Genomic DNA, 19,648 nt, shown 5'->3' on the forward strand with positions numbered 1-19,648 from the left:
ATATTCTGGTTTACTTCTTCCAAGACAGATTTGTTTTTTCTTTTGGCAGTCCATGGTGTATTCAATATTCTTTGCCAACACCACAATTCAAAGGTGTAAGTTCTTCTTCAGTCTTCCTTATTCATTTTCAAGCTTTCACAACCATATGAGGCGATGGAAAACACCATGGCTTGAGTCAGGCACACGTTAGTCTTCAAGGCGACAGCTTTGCTTTTCAACGCTTTAAAGAGTTCTTTTGCTGGGGATTTACCCGGTGTAATGTGTCTTTTAATTTCTTGACTGCTGCTTCCATGGTGGTTGAGTGCAGATCCAAGTAAAATAAAATCCTTAACAACTTCAATCTTCTCTCCATTTATCATGATGTCACTTATTGGTCCACTTGTGAGGATTTTTGTTTTCTTTATGTTGAAGGGCAATCCATACTGAAGTCTGTGGTCTTTGATCTTCATCAGTAAGTGCTTCAAATCCTCTTTATTTTCAGCAAGCAAGGCTGTATCATCTGCATAATGCAGGTTGTTAATTAGTCTTCCTCTAATCTCAATGCCCTGTTCTTCTTCATATATTCCACCTTTTTGGATTACTTGATCAGCATACAGATTGAATAAGCATAGTGGAAAGATACAACCACAACACACACTTTTCCTGGCTTTAAACTGCTCCGTATCCCTTGTCTGTTCAAAGGACTGCCTCTTGATCTATGTAAAGGTTCCTCATGAGCACAATTAAGTGTTCTGGAATTCCCATTTCTCCCAATGTTATCCATAATTTGTTATGATCCACACAGTTGAATGCCTTTGCATATCAATAAAACAGAGGTAAACATCTTTCTGGTATTCTTTGCTTTCAGACAAGATCCATGTGATATCAGCAGTGATGTTCCTGGTTCCATGTCCTCTTCTGAATCTGGCTTGAATTTCTGGCAGTTCCTTGTAGATATACTGCTGCAGTCACTTTTGAATGATCTTCAGCAAAATTTCACTTATGTGTGATATTAATGATATTTTTCAATAATTTCTGCATTTTGTTGTATCATCTTTCTTGGGAATAGACATAAATATGGATCTCTCTCTCTTTTTTTTTTTTTTTTTCACTCAGTTGGCCAGGTAGCTATTTTTCGAATTTTTTGGCATAGATGAGTGAGCACTTCCAGTGCTGCATCCATATGTTGAAACATCTCAATTGGTATTCCATCAATTCCTGGAGCCTTGTTTTTGCCAATGTCTTCAGTGCAGCTTGGACTTCTTCTTTCAATACCACTAGTTCCTGGACATATGCTGCCTCCTGAAATGGTTGAACGTCAACCAATTCTTTTTGGTATAGTGACTCTGTATTCCTTCCATCTTCTTTTGATGCTTTCTGTTTCTCTTAATATTTTCCTTGTAGAATCCTTCAATATTGCAACTTGAGCCTTGAATTTTTTCTTCGGTTCTTTCAACTTGAAAAATCCTGAGTATTTTCTTCCGTTTTGGTTTCCTCTTGCCAGGTCTTCGCACATGTCATTATAATACATTACTTTGTCTTCTTGAGCTGTCCTTTGAAACCTCCAGTTCTTTTACTTCGCCATTTCTTCCTTTCACTTTAGCTACTCAACGTTCAAGAGCAAGTTTCAGAGGCTCTTCTGTCACCCATTTTGGTATTTTCTTTCTTTCCTGTCTTTTAAATGACCTTTTGCTTTCTTCATCTATGATGTCCTTAATGTCATTTGACAGCTCGTCTGGTCTTCAGTCATTAGAGTTGCAATGCGTCAAATCTATTCTTGAGATGGTCTCTAAGTTCAGGTGGGGTATACTCAAGGTCGTACTTTGGCTCTTGTGGACTTGTCCTAATTTTCTTCAGTTTCAACTTGAACTTGCTTATGAGCAATTGATGATCTGCTCCGCAGTTGGCCCCTGGCTTTGTTCTGACGACATTGAGCTTTTCCATTGTCTCTTTACACAGATGTAGTCGATTTTATCCTGTGAATTTCATCTGACGAGGTCTGCGTGTAGTCACTGTTTATGTTGGTGAAAAAAAGTATTTGCAGTGAAGAAGTTATCAGTCTTGCAAAATTCTATCATGTAGTCTCTGGCATTGTTTCTGTCACCAAGGCCATATTTGCCAACTACCAATCCTTTGTCTCCAACTTTTGCATTCCAATCACCGATAATTATCAATGCATGGGAACTGCATGTTCAATCAATTTAAGACTGCAGAAGTTGGTAAAAATCTTCAGTTTCATCTTCTTTGGCCTTAGGTGTTGATTCATAAATTTGAACAATAGTCCTATTAACTATTTTTCCTTGTAGGTGTATGGATATTATCCTGTCACTGACAGCATTGTACTTCAGGATAGATTTTGAAATGTTCTTTTTGACGATAAGTACAATTCCATTCCACTTCAATTTGTCATTCTGGGCATAGCAGTCCATATGATTGTCTGATTCAAAATGGCCAATATCAGTCCATTTCAGCTCACTAATGCCTGGGATGTTCATGTTTATATGTTCCATTTTATTTTTGACCGTTTCCAATTTTCCTAGTTTCATATTTCATACATTCCACGTTTCCATTATTAATGGATGTTTACAGCTCTTTCTTCTCATTTTGAGTCATGCCACATCAGCAAATGAAGGTCCTGAAAGCCTGACTCGATCCACATCATTAAGGTCTACTCTACTTTGAGGCAGCTCTTCCCCAGTAGCATTTTGAGTACCTCTCAACCTGAGGAACTCATCTTCTGGCACTATATCAGTCAATGTTTCACTGCTATTCATAAGATTTTCACTGGCTAATTCTTTTCAGAAGTAAACTGCCAGGTCCTTCTACCTAGTCTGGCTTAATCTGGAAGCTCAGCTGAAACCTGTCTGCTATGGGTGACCTTGCTGGTATTTGAATAGAGGTGGTATAGCTTCCAGCATCACAGCAGCACGCAAGCCACCGCAGTATGACAAACTAACAGATGCCTGAGGGTATTTGTATGTTGTATTCACATATATAACAGGTATAGGGGAACACATTGGGGGCCACAGTTATGGAAGCTTCTTAAAACCCATTGCCATTGAGTTGATTTCGACTCAAAGACCCTATAGGACAGAGTAGAACTGCTCCACAGGACTTCCAAGGAGTGCCTAGTAGATTCGAACTGTCAACCTTTTGGTTAGCAGTCAAACTCTTAACAACCATGCCACCAGAGTCCAAAACTTCTTAGACATGTCCAAATACTTTGCAGGACTGAGCTACTAGGCTTCAAGGCTAAGGATCATAGTCTCAGGAGACATCTAGGTCAATTGACATAGCATAGTTCATAATGATAATGTTCTACATCCTAGGTAGGTGAGTAGTGTTTGAGGCATTAAAAGCTTGTGCGACCATCTAAGATACAACTATTAGTCTCTTTCTGTCTGGAGCTATGTAGAGTGAAGAAAACCAGAGTCAGGGAAATTGAGTCCAAAGGACTAGTGGCCCATATGATTCACAACCTCCTCTAGCCTGGACTAGAAGAACTAGGTGATGCCTGGATACTACTACCAACTGCTCTGACCAGGGACACAATAGAAGGTCCCAGTTAGAATGGGTGAAAAATGTAGAAAAAAAAATTAAATTCATTAAAAAAAGCTAGACTTACTGTTCTGACAGAGACTGGAGAAACCCCCAAAACTATTGCCCTAAGACATCCTTCAAACTTGGAACTGAAGCCACTACTGGAGGACACGTTTCAGTCAAATAATAGACTGGCCTATTATTTGACTGGCCTAAAAAAATAGCACTTGTGAGGAATGTTCTCCATAGAACAATCAACTATACAAGACCAAAAGAGCAACATTTCCCCCAAAGCAAAAATGAGAAGGCAGGAATGGCAGGGAAACTTGAAGAAAGGAAATGGAGAAACCAAGGTGGAAATGGGGAGAGTGATGACATACTGAAAGGATTGCAACCAATGTCACAAAACATTTCATATTTGAATTATTGAATGGAAAACTAATATTGCTGTGTGAACTTTCACATAAAGCACTATAAAATGTTCAAGAACAGAAAAAAAGCAACTTCTGGTTTCATTGATTTTGCCTATTGTTCTTCTATGCTTTATTTCATTTATTTCTGCTCTGATTATTGTTATTTCCTTTCTTCTGGTAGTTTTTCTCTTTTGCTATTCACTCAGGTTGTAACGTTATTTATTATGGCGATCTTTCTTTGTTTTTTAATGTAGGCATTCCTCTCAGCACTGACTTCACTGGATTGCATAAATTTTGATATGCTGTGCTTTCATTTTCATTTGAGTGTAAGAATTTTCTGATTTAGCTCTTATTTCTTACTTGATCCATTGGTTATTTAACGATGTGTTGTTTAATTTGCATGTATTTGTATATTTTCTTTTCCTTTTTATTAATTTCCAGTTTATTCCACTGTGATTGGAAAAGACACTGTGTGTGATTTTAACCTTTTTTAATTTATTAAGATTTGTTTTGTGACCTAACATATGGTCAATCCTGGAGAATGATTCATGTTCACTCTAGAAGAATATGTATTGTTCTCTTAATGGTTGTAGTGTTCTATATATGTCTGTTAGGTCTGGTTGGTTTATAGAGTTGTTCAAGTCATCTATATCCTTTCTAGATGTTCAGTCCATTATTGAAAGTAGTGTATTGAAGTCTTCAGCTACTATTGTAAAGTTGTTTATTGCTTCCTTCAGTTCTGTTGTTACTTGCTTTATATATTTTGGGGATCTGAAATTAGGTATATACATATATATATTTATAACTGTTATATATTCTTGATCAATTGACCCCACTTTTATTAAATAATATCTTTTTTGTATTTTATAACATATTTTAACTGGAAGTATATTTTTTTTTTCTGATTTAAATATTGTATGTATGTGTGCGTTTGTGTACAGGTACTCCAGGATCATAACAATGTCATAGAGTGTAGGATATTTCCATTTTCTGGCTTCTGATTTTGTGCTTATATTAATGTTATAACACTTGTTATAAAATTTAAAATAGATCTCTATGTTATCAAAATGTCTTAAAAACAATGTTGCTATAAACTAATTGCAAAAACAAAATATACTTATAGAAAAGTAAGTGGAGACAAAGACAAAAAAAAAAAAAAAAGAAGTAGCTGGTGAGGCTGCTTATGTATAACCAAATCATGAGATTTGGTTCCTTGGTTTGAAGGTTGAGGGTTATAGTTTCATGGGACATCAAAGTTAATTGGCCTAAGAATGTGTTTAGTGCTTCTGTTTTACCTCCTAGTTTTTGCGCAGTGCCTGCAATCTTAAAAGCTTGCAAGCGGCCATCCAAGGCACAGCAATTGGTCTCTATTTGCCTGGAGCAGCAGATGAAGAAGATGAGTCAGGAATAGGAGGAGGATATGGAACGTGTTGCCTCGTTTCCCATGAGACCAGAAGAAACTGGATGGTGACTGGATGCCATTATTGAATACTTTGATCACAGATTTTATAGCAGAATCATGAGCGAAAGGGGGAAAAAGGAGAACAGAATTTCAAATTCTTATGGACTCCAGAATTTCTGGAGGCATGGAGGCTGGATAGCTCCTGAAACAATTGCCCTGAGATAATCTATAATCTTAAATAAAAAATATTCCCTGAAGTCTTCTTAAAGCCAAATAGTTTGACTTAACTAGTAAAGAATGTCTTTCTTGAGCATTGTGCTCTTTCAAGATCTGTCTATATGGGATGAAATTGACAGCAGCAACTCAAGAGATTAGGTAAAAAACTTATGGGGTGGTGAGTTTATGTTAATGGGGGAGGAACACCTTAGAAAAAGAGAGTGAGACTGGTTGCACAACTTGAAGAATGTAATCAGTGTTGCTGAATTGTACTTGTAGAAACTGTTGAATTGGTGTATCTTTTGTTGTGTATATTCTCAACGACAACAACAAAATAGATAAAATTTTTTACAAAGCAGGTAGAAAATTTTATATTACAAAAACTATGACAACAAACAGGACAAATGCTTGCCTTGGTAAAATGTATAAAATGTTAGCTCTAGTGTTCTATATTTTTGTAGATCCCTAAGAAAGGTGCTACTATTTATCTCTGACCTTATAAATAAAACATAAAAATATAAACCATGTCATCACTGTAATTATTGCTACATTTTTAAAATAGAAAATTTTACATTGTCACAATTTAACACAAATGCATTTGAATTACTAACCAATTACTTACTTTAGGGAGATGCTCATTGCTTTACAAAATCAGCAATGCCCTACCTCCTGTCTTGTTTAAAGATTATGTTTCTTGTACAGGTTTTTTTTTTTCTTCGAGTTTATTTTGTAGTTGTAAAACACTAAATCGCGACTTTCTGGTGATTTGCAATTACTGGATACTATTTGCAAATTTGGTATTTTTAGAAGTTGCTTCGTGATTACTCTGTTTATTGCCCTGATTCCTTATTTCTGCCTTTGTATTTCATTGTTGTGTGTGGGTGTCCTTTAAATAACTCTCTCCATGGTTACCCCTTCCCTGCTTCTCTGTTCTACACACATACTTAAGAATACATTATCCATTCTTTGGTGCCCACTTATATAACCTCTGACTAACGCACTCCCTGGTGGTGCAGAGTTTAAAAGCTGGGCTTCTAACCAAATGGTCGGTTCTACTCTGTCCTGTAGGGTCTCTATGAGGCAGAATTCGAAATCGACTTGACAGCAATGGAGTTTAACGTGTTCTTTGTTTAGTTTTGATGTCCAATATCATTTATTTAATTCCTCCTATTAAAAAAAACAACAAAACATTGCTATAAAGTAGATTTAAACATAAAATTCAGTAACTAATAGAAAAGTGTATCCCTTATTCCTGATCAAATCACAACGTTTGCTATAATGGATTAAATGACTCTGCCCACACAATGGTGAAAATATGAGTATCCGGGAAAAAGGATGTTAGAATGCTAGCACCCCAGTGAACTTTTCTCATGTGATTCCATTGTTGTCAGTAACATCTTCCGTACCGTCGCCTGAAAGGTTAGTCCTTCGTGGGTCTCAGAGTTATGTCTACCAAGCACCTGTGGGCACTATCAACATGGATGTGATTTAGGTGCCATCCCTAATATCTTTACTATTTTTCATTTTTTTATTTATATGGTGGTTCATGTTTGTCTTTTTGCAGCACAGAAAGAAAATATAATCCATTTATGACACTATGTATACTATCTCTGTGTTCTGCACACAAACAGACTCTTTTGGGTTCAATAAATGTTAGATTATTTTAAAATGGATATTTTAAATGCATCATATTCTACAGAAATCCTTGATGGTTTGTCATATTGGTGGTTACATGTATTTTAGTTATTTGAAGGAAGATGTTTGGGATATCCTGAGAATGCATTATTTTTTTTTCCATTTAAAACAATGCAATGAAGGGTCCCACCATCACTCTACAACACACTGGCAGGAACAAATTAGGTTTTGATACTTAAAGATGTCTGTATTCCATTTTATCTCACGTACCTTTGTTCAGCATGTCTGAGTTATCTCTGTCTAGTTTGATTATAAACCTTTTGGAAACTTGTCTTATGCTTCTTTTCCATCCTTTTTGGGCCTAGGGCATGCTGATTGTGAAGCAGGCACTTGCCACATGTGTTGATTAAAGCATCGCATACACACACACACACACACACACACAGAGCTTCTCTATCAATTAGATTGTACATTTCATAGTTTGCTGCATTTGACTTTTTTTTTATTGTATTTTAGGTGAAAGTTTACAGCTCAAGTTTATCTCTCATACAAAATTGTGTACACATATTGTCATGTGACACTAGTTGCAATCTCCTGCATACTATTTTAGTGCACCTTCTTTTTTATACTCTGCTTAATAACTTAACTCAACTCCTGACTCCTTTAGGTCCTAGATAAATAGTTGTTGAAGGGTGAATGAATCTTTTACTTTTTTTATTCAAACCAAGCCTGTTGCCACTGAGTCGATTCTGACTTGTAGAGACCCTATAGGACAGTAGAACAGCTGGAAGGGTTTCCAAGGAGCAGCGGTGGATTCGAACTGTAGACCTCTTGGTTAGCAGCCTGAGCTCTTAACCACCGCACATTAAGTGTTCTTTTTTTTTTTTCAATGCATATCCGGTTTACTATTTGTAACAAAGAAGATTTACAATGAGATCATTTCAATACTTAGAGGCTGAATTTAAATACCAAAAATCAAACAAAACCCATTGCCGGCATCAAGCCGATTCCAACTCATAGAGACCCTAAAGGACAAAGTAGAACTGCCCCGTAGAGTTTCCAAAGAGCGCCTGGTGGATTCAAACTGCTGACCTTCTGCTTAGCAGCTGTAGCACTTAACCACTACACTGCCAGGGTTTCAGAGTTTAAATAACAACCTACTAATTCTAAGGCTTGCCATTTTCAGTAAATTATAGCTTGTAGTGAGGCAGTGAGATTGATTAAAAACCATACATGAAATATCTGATATATCTAAAGACATCCAAGTCAAAGACAACTGCAGATTTCTAGATGTGATGAAGTCTAGATTGGGGTACAAGGGTGGAAATGGAAAACTATGGAGGATTAGGAAAAGAAAGAGTCAACAGGACCTGCTGACTGATCTCACCCAGGAGCTGAAGGGTCCAGACAAATTAAGACATCACCAAGTTGCTAATGCTGAGAGGTGGGGGGAGGTACAGTAGACTAGATAAATTTTGATACCATTAGTAAAATTAGAAAGTTAGGAAGTAGAACATGTTAGTGGGTGTGAAGAGTAATGGTGAATTGTCATGAGTTTGCAGAGATTCTTGGACATCTAACGGAGCTGTGTATAAAATATGAGTCTGAAACTTGGGTGAATGACCATGGTTGGAAATACAGACTGGGGAGTTGTTTGACATAGAAATAATGGTGGAAACCATAAAAGTAAATGAACTCTGCAAGGGAGTGATCATAAAGGGTGAGGAGTTTTATTTTAAAGCTCCTATTTTCCTTTAAAGAATCCCCTGTGACTTACTCATCTACAACAGTGCAGCACGCTCTGATTGTGAACATGCCATTCGTCCTCCAGCTTGGTACGGATGTTCTAAGTGGGTCAGAGTAGCCAAATCCATAAATTTATCTATCCCCAACACATTTTATCTCAGCTCTGGAGAACATAGATATTAAAAAAAAAAAAAAAAAAAGCCCTCAAAAATACACAATCTGCCCTTATGTACACCCAGGTTTCAAATGTGTGATGGTCCTGATCATTATAAAAAATTGTAGTAGAATGTTAATGACTGAATTTCCCAGTTTCACAACAATGTCTTGGAATATCTGCTTATTAATTCAGATTAATTAATACTACATTGGATCAATAAATGTTATAATAAATATTATTACTTAATATGATATAATTAATAAACATTTGTCAATAAATTTTTAATTGTGTCAGTCTTTAAAGTTAACTTCATCATAGTGATTTCTTAAAACAAATCTTGTGATTATAAAAAGTTTTCCATGCTTATAAAATATTTTGAATATCAAGACAATTTTAACTTAAATAATAATAATAATATATGCTCTTAGATAAAATAGCAAATATGTAAAATTTGATAACTATGCAGCTTAATATCTACTATTATGTATAACTATAAATAATGAAGATAATTTATGCCTCCTCTATCCTGCTTTATTCTATATCCTCCATATAAATAATTTTACTACTCCATTGAATAGATAACCATGATTTTTTTTGAACAAGCTCTTATTTTTGGTTATAGGCTATTTTCGTATATCTATTACTCTAAATTATGCTTTGATGTGAAACTTTGTACATAAAATCTGGCCAATTTTTTCTATGCATGCCTTCCTAGATTAGAATCGAATCTTGTAAACGTATTTCAAGGCTCTTGGTCCACATTATTGCTAATTCCCGGTCTTAGGAATGTTTGTAAAGTTATTGCAAGTGATTTCTTTTTGCTCATGGCTTTAAAAGGAAGATTTCTTTAATACCTGCAATTAAGTAGTTTTCATCGAAAGTGCAATCAAGAGCATTTCACCCCATATTTCTACTCTTTTTAATTAGCATAAATATTTTCATCACCATAATATCATTATAGTTTTTAGATAATATGTGATTAGAACAGGTATGCTTTCTCTATATTCATTGATTCAATCTCCTATTCAAAGATTGTTCTTTAATACCAAACTAGGATTTGTGGAAATATCAAAATATCTAGTTTGTTAGGTTACACTCTTTTTGCATAGATGATGTATATATGAAATACATAGCTACCTTTTGAAAGCTGATTCATATATGAAATTTGACTACATGGGACTGGAAGAAACAGTACACACAATATAACGTGGCAGTACCTAAATAAGCATCAAGTGAACAATTTTAGACCAGACTGAGATTACTTTGATAGTAGATCATGGCCAATGAAAGCTTTTTGAAAATTCATAAAGGTCTTAGCATCCCTTCATATGTGGAAAAGTTAATTACAGGAAGAAGACCAAACTCACTGCAGTCAAATTGATTCTGACTCATAGCGACCCTATAGGTCAGAGTAGAACTGCCGCACAGGGTTTGCATGGCTGTAATCTTTATGGCAGCAGGTTGCCACATCTTTCTCCCACAGAGCTGCTGGTGAGTTCTAACTGCCACCTGTTGGTTAGCAGCTGAGCACTTAACCATTGCACTATTAGGAAGAAGACATATCAGTTATATTCCCACACTGTTTGAATGTTTAGTAACCTAGAGGGTTTTCAGGAGCTAACTACATATTGGAGCCCTAGTGGTGCCACAGAGGTTATGAGCTAGGATTGCAAACCAAAAGTCAGCAGTTTGAATCCAAAAGCCACTTCTTGGAAACGCTTTGGGTCAGTTCTGCTCTGTCCTGTAGGGTCGCTATGAGTCCGAATCAACTCCACAGCAATGGGTTTTGTTTTATTTTGTTTTAATAACATCTCATAATTTAACTCTGGTCTCATGAGCGTGTTCCATCAAGAGAAAACATCCTCCCAGTAACACTATGCCCAGGATATAAGTGACCCATGGTGTTCTAACTTAGCTTAAAGAAATAATTTTCTTTGGTTTCGCATCTGTACTGTGCCCATGGTAATAGATCCTCAAATCCAGAATTTTTACGTATATTGGGCAAGTCAGCTTGATTTTTATACAAATTTTATTCTTTAAAATACATTGAACATAACTGATTAAATTATACGCAATTATACCACAATATAAATGAACAACAACAAAAAAAAAGCCTAAGAAGAAAGACACATAATGAAAACAAATGCGGGTGTCTAAGTGCTCTTAACATGGGCATAAATTTATGAGGCAAGAAACACTGTGTTTCTGCTAAAAAAGAATATATAATCTTAAACTTTTGAGTCCCTTGCTGACACAAACAGTTACACGCTTGACTATTAATGAAAATATTGGCATTGGAACCCACTCAGAAGTACCTCAGAAGTCAGGCCTGGTGGTCTGCTTCTGAAAGTTCACAGCCTTGAAAGCCCTGTGAAGTAACTCTATCCTTACACATGGGGTCGCCATGAGTTCCAGACCTGACTCCATGACAACTAATCACAACAGCATCTTAAATTCTAAAGTATAAGTAAATAGTCAGAGTCACAGAGTGTGACTACAGTTATTAGAATCTCTAATTCCAATTTGAACAGATAGGAAAGAAGACAACTTTCTGACTGAAACGTGTTATTTATTTTGATTTAGATTTATGACTGTATTATTAAGCTTCAATTATTTGGGATTAAAAAAAAATGCAGTAGTTTAATGAAATAAAAACAAAATCAGGGCTCGCCTGAAATTATGGAAGAATTTTCTAGGATAAAAAGCACAGTGAAAAAAGTGATAGCAGATATGTCTAGTCACTGGAAAAACTTGCACACTTACTTAGGTATAGGTTTGTTGATCCATTATCCATTTATAATAAGCTCACTTTAGGAGAATTATCCCAGTAGAGCAGCTCTAACCATATAACTTAAACCATGACAAGAACCATAAGTTTCAATAAAAGCCAGCAGGAAATCAATACTGATTATGAATGAAAAAGCCTTTGAAAATATTCCAAATTGGTTAATTATGTGATCTGAAATCTCCAGGACAGAATTTAAGTTCATATTGTCATTTAGCAAAGTTTCTGAATTTCTAGAGTGTCACAGAATCTCTTATATCCCCAGGGAGATATATATATATTTCACCTCTTGGCACTGAGGAGGAGAGTAAATGGCTTGGGAGGTTGGGGAGAAGCTAAGAAATAACAGGCAGGGATGAGAATGTCATGGTGACTCCGTCCTCTGCCTAGGTTTTCCAGGAGTTAGAGTTGAATGGGAAAAGACAGAAATTATTAAGGAATAAAGTTGTCAGAGTCCGTATTTGGATCCAACTTTCTTGTTTTGAGTTACAATGATAGGTGGTCAAATAAAATTTAAAACAATTAAAAATTTGAAAGATTTTATTTGAAGTTGTATTTTGAAATTACTTGAAAAAATACAAAAGAATGAAGTAAAAAATCTGAACGTTATTTTTTTCTTGTTGGTATACATTAACTATGCGACTGTGGTCTCATCTCTTAACTTCTCTGAGGCCCAATTTCATCATAAGCTGAAAGGCATCATAATACCTGATCGGGTTTTGTGAGGTTGAAATAAACGAACAGGGGCATCTAAACACCTCTTGGCACATTGTAATTGCTCAGTAAATAGTGTCTTACTTCTTCTTTGTTTTGTCATAGTCTTCAATCATTCTTATACATACATTTCTAAGTACCTACATCAGGGCATTTTTGTAGCATTCTGCCTTTTTCTTATCTTCATTTTTCATATTTTCAACAGCCCTTTCAATTCATGTTTAGAAATAATGGTGATAATGTCGATGATAATTACTAGTTAATAAATACTTAATAGAAGTCCCTGTATGGTACAATTAATGCACTCCGCTCCTAACGAAGGGCTGTGATTTGAATACACTCAGAGGCAACTCCAAAGAAAGATCTGGTGATCTAGGATCTAAAAAAAAAATGTGACAAATCGGCCATTGAAAACCCTGTGAAGCACAGTTCTACTGTAACACACGTGGGGTGGCCACGAGTCAGAATCCGCTAGAAGGTAACTTTTCCTTTTTTAAATAATATACATGAAAGACTGTGCTAAATGCTTTACACAATTTTTACTTAACTCAGATTACAATCTCCTATGGTAAAATCTACAATGATCCAAATTTATATACAAGAAAATAAAGATTCAGAGATGTTAAGTACTTTGTCCAATGTCACATAGTAAGTAGCACAACTGAGATTCAAATCCTTCTCCTCTTGATTACAGAACCCTAGGTTTTGTCCAAATCGGTATGAAATGTATTTTCCCAGGTCCCATGGAGGAAAAGGAAAGAATGCAAGTAAGGGCTAATCTTTATATTTGGACCTGAGTTGTTAAGGTTGGTCTGAGAAAAATTGTTTTAATTTGCCTTTTCGCTTCCATTCGAAGGACCGTTTAGTATAAGTTCTGTTACTATAGTTAATCAAAATATTTTACAATATCACAAAATTAGAGGACCTTTTTTTTCTATGTCTTGTATAAGTAGGCCAAAAGTTAAGTTGGGATCATTCTGTCACCGTTGAATTAAAAACTTAAGCGTTTGTAAGAACGGAAGTATAAGCAAAAATTTGAAGTCCAATTAATTTTAGTATTACTTAGATTTATAGTTTCAGAAGAGTCATAAAAGTCAGCCAATTAATATACATGAAGCCCCTAATCATATTTGCTTACTATTATTCAATTTATGTCACAGTTAGAAATGATTTTGGCTGAGTTATCTACAAGCATATTTTCTACTTGTTTTCTCTGTCCAATATTTATAGTAGTTGTTTTTCTACTTCTATGATTGCAATTAGTTTATATAGGAAAGCTTCCTACAATAAGTTTAACATATATGCCTAAATCAAGAAGAATAGATTATTGAGCAGGGACAAATAATAGTCTACTATTCTCAATGACAATGTAAAAGGATTTCAGCTTGTAGAAACTTATTCTAATTTTGTTACCTCAAGTGTCTTTGCAAATTAGTTTTGGAATTCATTTCCCTTTCTCCCATTCTACCTCTCTTCCTACTGAAGAAGAATTGACACCTTTGAACTGAGGTGTTTGGTGAAGAATATAGAAATATACCATGGACTGCCAGAAGAACAAGTTTGTCTTGGAAAAAGTACAGCCAGAATGCTCCTTAGAAGCAAAGATGGCGAGACTGTGTCTCACGTACTTTGGACATGTCAGGAGAGGCCAGTCCCTGGAGAAGAACATCATGCTGAGTAAAGTGAAGGGTCAGTGAAAAAAGGGGAAGACCCTCAATGAGGTGGATCGACACAGTGGCTATAACAATGGGCCCAATCATAGCAAAGATTGTGAGGACGCGGCAGGACCAGGCAGTGCTTCATTCTGTTGTACGTAGGTTGCTATAATCAGAACTGACTCTACTGCACCTAACAAGACAACCGCCTCTTTCCCAACCCCAGAGAAGACAGAATGCCACTCTCTATTTGAAATGGTATTAATGTATATTGAGTTGTGAAACGCTACAGTCAGTTTCTTCTCTGAACCGTACTTAGAATAACATCCAGAAGAATATGAAGCTTCATTTCTAAGAAAGGGATGCTCTTTCAAAGAGATGATATCCTTGAATTTGACGATGACCATGGGAGATGTTGAGAACTGGTGGATGGACTTAAAGGGCTAAACCCAGACAGCATTTTGAAATTGATCTGGGAGTATTTCAGGAATTCATCCTGAATTTAATAATCAATTACTCCAGGATACTTTTTTTGTTGTTGCTCAGGAAACAAGCCTATCCATCCAATATGTTCTAGATTACATGCTTATTTTGTGCATGTTAACAATACTGGTGATGAAGTGCATGACTTCTCCTACTCAATAAAAAGAAAAGGAACTTGGGTACCATGATAGGAACCAGATTACCCCAAGTCCTCTGTAATGTAAATAGTCTGCACTGAAATATTTTTGGAGCATTTTTCCCAAGGATATATACTACAGTTTAGTGTTAATCATGAAACTGATAAAAAGAGAAAAAAAAATTTAGGGACAACGTGAGGAAAATAAATGCTCTCGTGTGATTGTTGACAACAGATGGGAAGTCAATGAGGTAGAGAGATACAGACGTTTTATCCTCCAACGACAGCCATTTGTGAAAGGGAAGCTCTCAAAACTCAAACACAAGGTGGCATTATGAGTTCTAGTCAGGTGTCAGAGGAGACAAGACTCACAGGAGAAAGGAAAGCATACTCATTTACCTTATTTTATAACTGAAGCATTTTACTGCCCAGAAATTCGCAAATACTAATCTGACATTAATAAGCAATCAGTGGACTGTTTTTTTTTTATGGTACAATAATGGCAATTTAAAAACAACATCCATTTTCTTTGTAATTAAGTAATTAATTATATTTTCTCATTTATTATGCTTCAATTGCAGATCAAGCCATCCAGCTGGATAATTTTGGTCCTGTCGTTTCCAATTAATCATGCCTGTTTGCTGGAGATGGTTATTCTCAAAAACTGTCATGAAAATATTATTATTCTAATAGAACATTTCCCACACAGTGGAATAGATTATCTTATTTGGAAGCATTTATTTGCATACATCACATAACTGATTCCTTTTTCAAATAATAGGTTGTTTGTGTTTATAATTTTTTTTTTAAATAACTCAGGTAATTTCTAGATAAAATTTTATATTTTAAAATGCTGAATCTTGTAAACATGTGCAAAGAAGGTACTTTGTTCCTTGCATGTTAAGTAATAATTTCAGGTCACTGTCATGTTAGGAAATTCTCACTTTATTAAATAATTCTGGAATTCTTCTATTCATTTATTCAGAAAGAATTATTGTGTGTTCACTATGTGTCACAAGCCTACTATCTGTCTATCTATCTGTCTGTCTAATCTATCATCTATCTATCTATCTATCTATCTATCTATCTATCTATCTATCATCTATCTATCTATCTATATCTATCTTTCTATATCTATCTACCTATCATCTATCTATCTATATCCAGGTGCAGACAGTTAACACATTTGGCTGCTAACCTAAATCTTGGAAGTTTGAGTTCACTCAGACATTCTTCAAAAGAAAGGCCTGGAAATCTACTTCCAAAAAAATCAGTCATTAAAAACCCAGTGGAACAGATTTTTGACTCTGACACACATGGGGTCACCATGAGTTGGAGTTGACTCAACAACTAGTAAAAATAATAATAATATATGCCAGACACTGAGCCTGGCCCTTGAGACATAGTGATACAGAAGCAGAAGCACTTGCTGTCCCTGGTTTCTTTCTACTCTAGAGGGGACTTCCTTTAGCTTTTCTTTTTGGGTCCTCATCACAATATTCCTTTGAATAGCATCAATAGTGGTAAATCACTGTTTCCACTTTGACAGTGAATTTCCTAGTAAGGGAGTATATGGTGAAGAAAGCTGGGTTAGCAGGCATTTTTTATTTTAAATTTAGTAGAACAGGTAATAACCAAGTTGGCATTGTTTTCTTTTCAGAATCATTAAAAAAAAAAAAAAAAAAAAAACCTTTGCGATCGAGTGGATTCCGACTCATAGTGATCCTATAAGACAGAGTAGAGCTGCTCCATAGGATTTCCAAAGAGCACCTGGTAGGTTGGAACCGTTGACCTTTGGTTAGCAGCCACAGCTCTTAACCACTATGCCACCAGGGTTTCCTTCAGAATCATAATTTAAATAAAGTGCAATGAAAGTGCAAACACATTCCATTTGAGGGAAATTCCAAAAGTAATGCAGAAATTGTTTGGACAAAGGCATTTCTCAGAAGCTGCGGTCCATAAGCCCAGCCCTTTGAGGACAGTGACAGAGCTGTTCTTTTCCTTCTCTTGTATGTCTCAGAGCATGGTCCCCAGTGACTAGCGGTTACTTAAGGTTTCTGGGTAGAATGTTAGCTGTCACATGACAGGGTCATAGCGTGCTATCAGTGAACTTTGAAATTCCAACTGCTGGCCCTCACATTCAGAAGACAAGATCTTAAATAAATAACCAAAAAGCAAAACACAGAATCCAACTGGTCAGATTTTCACAGACTCCCTGACTAGATGTAATTTCTTTATTTCCTATGAAAATGGGTAAGAGAACAAAACAAAACAAAACAAAAAAAGGGGATGGAGTTAGTGTTGAGAACTAGATTCTTGTTTCAGTCATAAATTTGCCCTCTCACTGACCATACATCCAGGAAAATGTCACTTTCAATTTATTGTCTTTAAAAATGCCTTGATAGCACTTGAGCTAGAATGGGAATTCATTACTCTGAAATACTTTGAAATCCTCAAATTTTAAGTGCCATGTGATTGTAGTGGCTATTAGTATTCAAGACCCACAAAGGCAGTGAAAAATAAATTTCAGAGTCAGTTTGGTAACCTGGGAAAAAGGATGAAAATTGCACTCCCTATATATAAAAACGTATTCCACATGAAAAAGACAAAAGCTCTAATAGAAAAATGTAAAACATATGTAACAATCCATAAAAGATACACAAAAATAGCCAATGAACTATCAAATAGTCAACTCTACTAGAACTTAATAAAATACAACTTAAAACAAAGGAGTAGTCTTTTCACATATGCGACAGACGAGAACTAAGCAGAAACCTGTTAGTGAGGCTGAGGGAAGATGGACTAACACACAAACTGCTTAGAGGAGGCAACATTTGGCTCTTCCTTATGGGCAATTAAGCATTATTTGTCATTAAACATTTTATCTGGAATTTGCCTTCAACATGGCAATTTGTGCCAATATATTTAACATCTGTCCTTTTCATATCTGATTTGAAATAATATCAAAATAAGGGAAATTCAGTATCAGTGGCAATTAAAAGATGAGGCAAGTGTCGATATACTTGGAGTCATTTTTCTCTTCTATGGATTCGGTGCACAGAGAAATTTCTGCTGATTAAAAAATTACCCCATAGTCCCAAAGTTATACTCTGAAATAACTGGAAAGATTAAGGCATTGTGACACTTTCTTTTAATCAGTGTCTGTGGTGCTGCTTGTGATCATTTCCAAGTGAAAAACAGGTGATGATCCCCTTTGAGGATAAATGTATAAACTTGAGTGAGGAAGGAGTGAGGGAAGTGGGTCTAGGTAAAGCCATACTCCTGCTCTGCTCAAAAGAGAAAGGCAATCTACACAGGGCAGAATTCTCAAAGAACACCATAGAGGAAATCAGGGAGGAATCAGATGATGGTCAGGGTGTGGTTTGCAGTTTTTCCAAAGTCAAGTATCTTTATATTTGCCATTGAAACCTTTTTGGTGACTAAGATTTAATTTTTATCCCCAAAATATTTAAAATTAATTATAAAGATGTCTTTTTCTTAAATGAGTATGTTTTAAGTGCTAGACTCATTTTTAGGTATATATGTATGTACATATGGAAACCCTGGTGGTGTACTGGTTAAGAGCTACAGCTGCTAACCAAAAGGTAGGCAGTTCAAATCCACCTCCTTGGAAACTCTATGAGGTAGCTCTACTCTGTCCTAAAGGGTTGCTATGAGTAGGAATCGGCTCAACAGCAATGGGTTTGGGTTGGTTTTGGGATATGTACATATGCATATATATACACACACATATACACACATATGATATCTATAGACACATATATAAAAAGTTTTTTATATATATATGTACATATATATGCTCATTTGGAGTCTCTGGGTGGCTAGCCAAAAGATTAGAGGTCCAAACCTACCCAGAGGCATCTCAGAAGACAGACCCGGCAATCTGCTTTCATTGAAAACCCTATGGCACAGTTCTACTCTGCTCACATGGGGTCACCATGCATCAGAATCTACTTACACCTATTTAACAACTAACAACAACATAAAAAAAATAATAATAATAATAAGCTTCATTTTATGCATGAGGAAAGAAAGGCCAAATTGAAGTAAGTGAAAAAGCAAGGCCTAAATTCCAGGTCTTATTATGAACCAATGGGAAATTTCAATGCCGACTGGATATTTATTGATAATAATTTTTTACGTGTGATCATCTTGTGGCTATGCTAATAAAGATGAGTGCTCATTTTGCAGAGTTATATACTGAAATATTTACAGATCAAATGATATAATTTCTGTGATTTTGTCAAAATAATTTTCAAAAGGGGTTTCAGTGGGAGTAAACATGTGCCAGGTTTGGTCGGAATTGATGGTAGCTGCTCTAGGAAGTACATATATAAGAGGGTTTATCATATAATACTAACCATGTATATGTTCAAAATTCTCCATAAACTTATAACAACAACAATACGAGGTCTTTCTTTCTCCAAAGCCCAAAGATTTAAAACACAATAATTTCTTTATTAACATTTACTAGCCAAAAAGTCAGCATTTCGGGTTTTTTGGAAACTGAATTCTTTCTCCTGGATTTTTGTTCCCATGTCTATATCAGTAAAGTGAGGTGAAACTACTTTTCTTTATCTACAGCCGTATAATTTAACTTATACCTCAAGTTTGGCAGACAAACAAAGAAGCAAATAAATAAATAAGCTAATAATGTTATCATTTCCAATAAAGTGATTTAGAATCCCTGAAGCTCATGCTAAAAGTATGTGCCCATCGTTTCTATTGATAAGGAGGGTAAGTTGTTTTGGGAAAAGAAAAAATAA

This window comes from Loxodonta africana, chromosome 15 (assembly GCF_030014295.1).
Source record: "Loxodonta africana isolate mLoxAfr1 chromosome 15, mLoxAfr1.hap2, whole genome shotgun sequence".
NCBI classification, from domain to species: domain Eukaryota; kingdom Metazoa; phylum Chordata; class Mammalia; order Proboscidea; family Elephantidae; genus Loxodonta; species Loxodonta africana.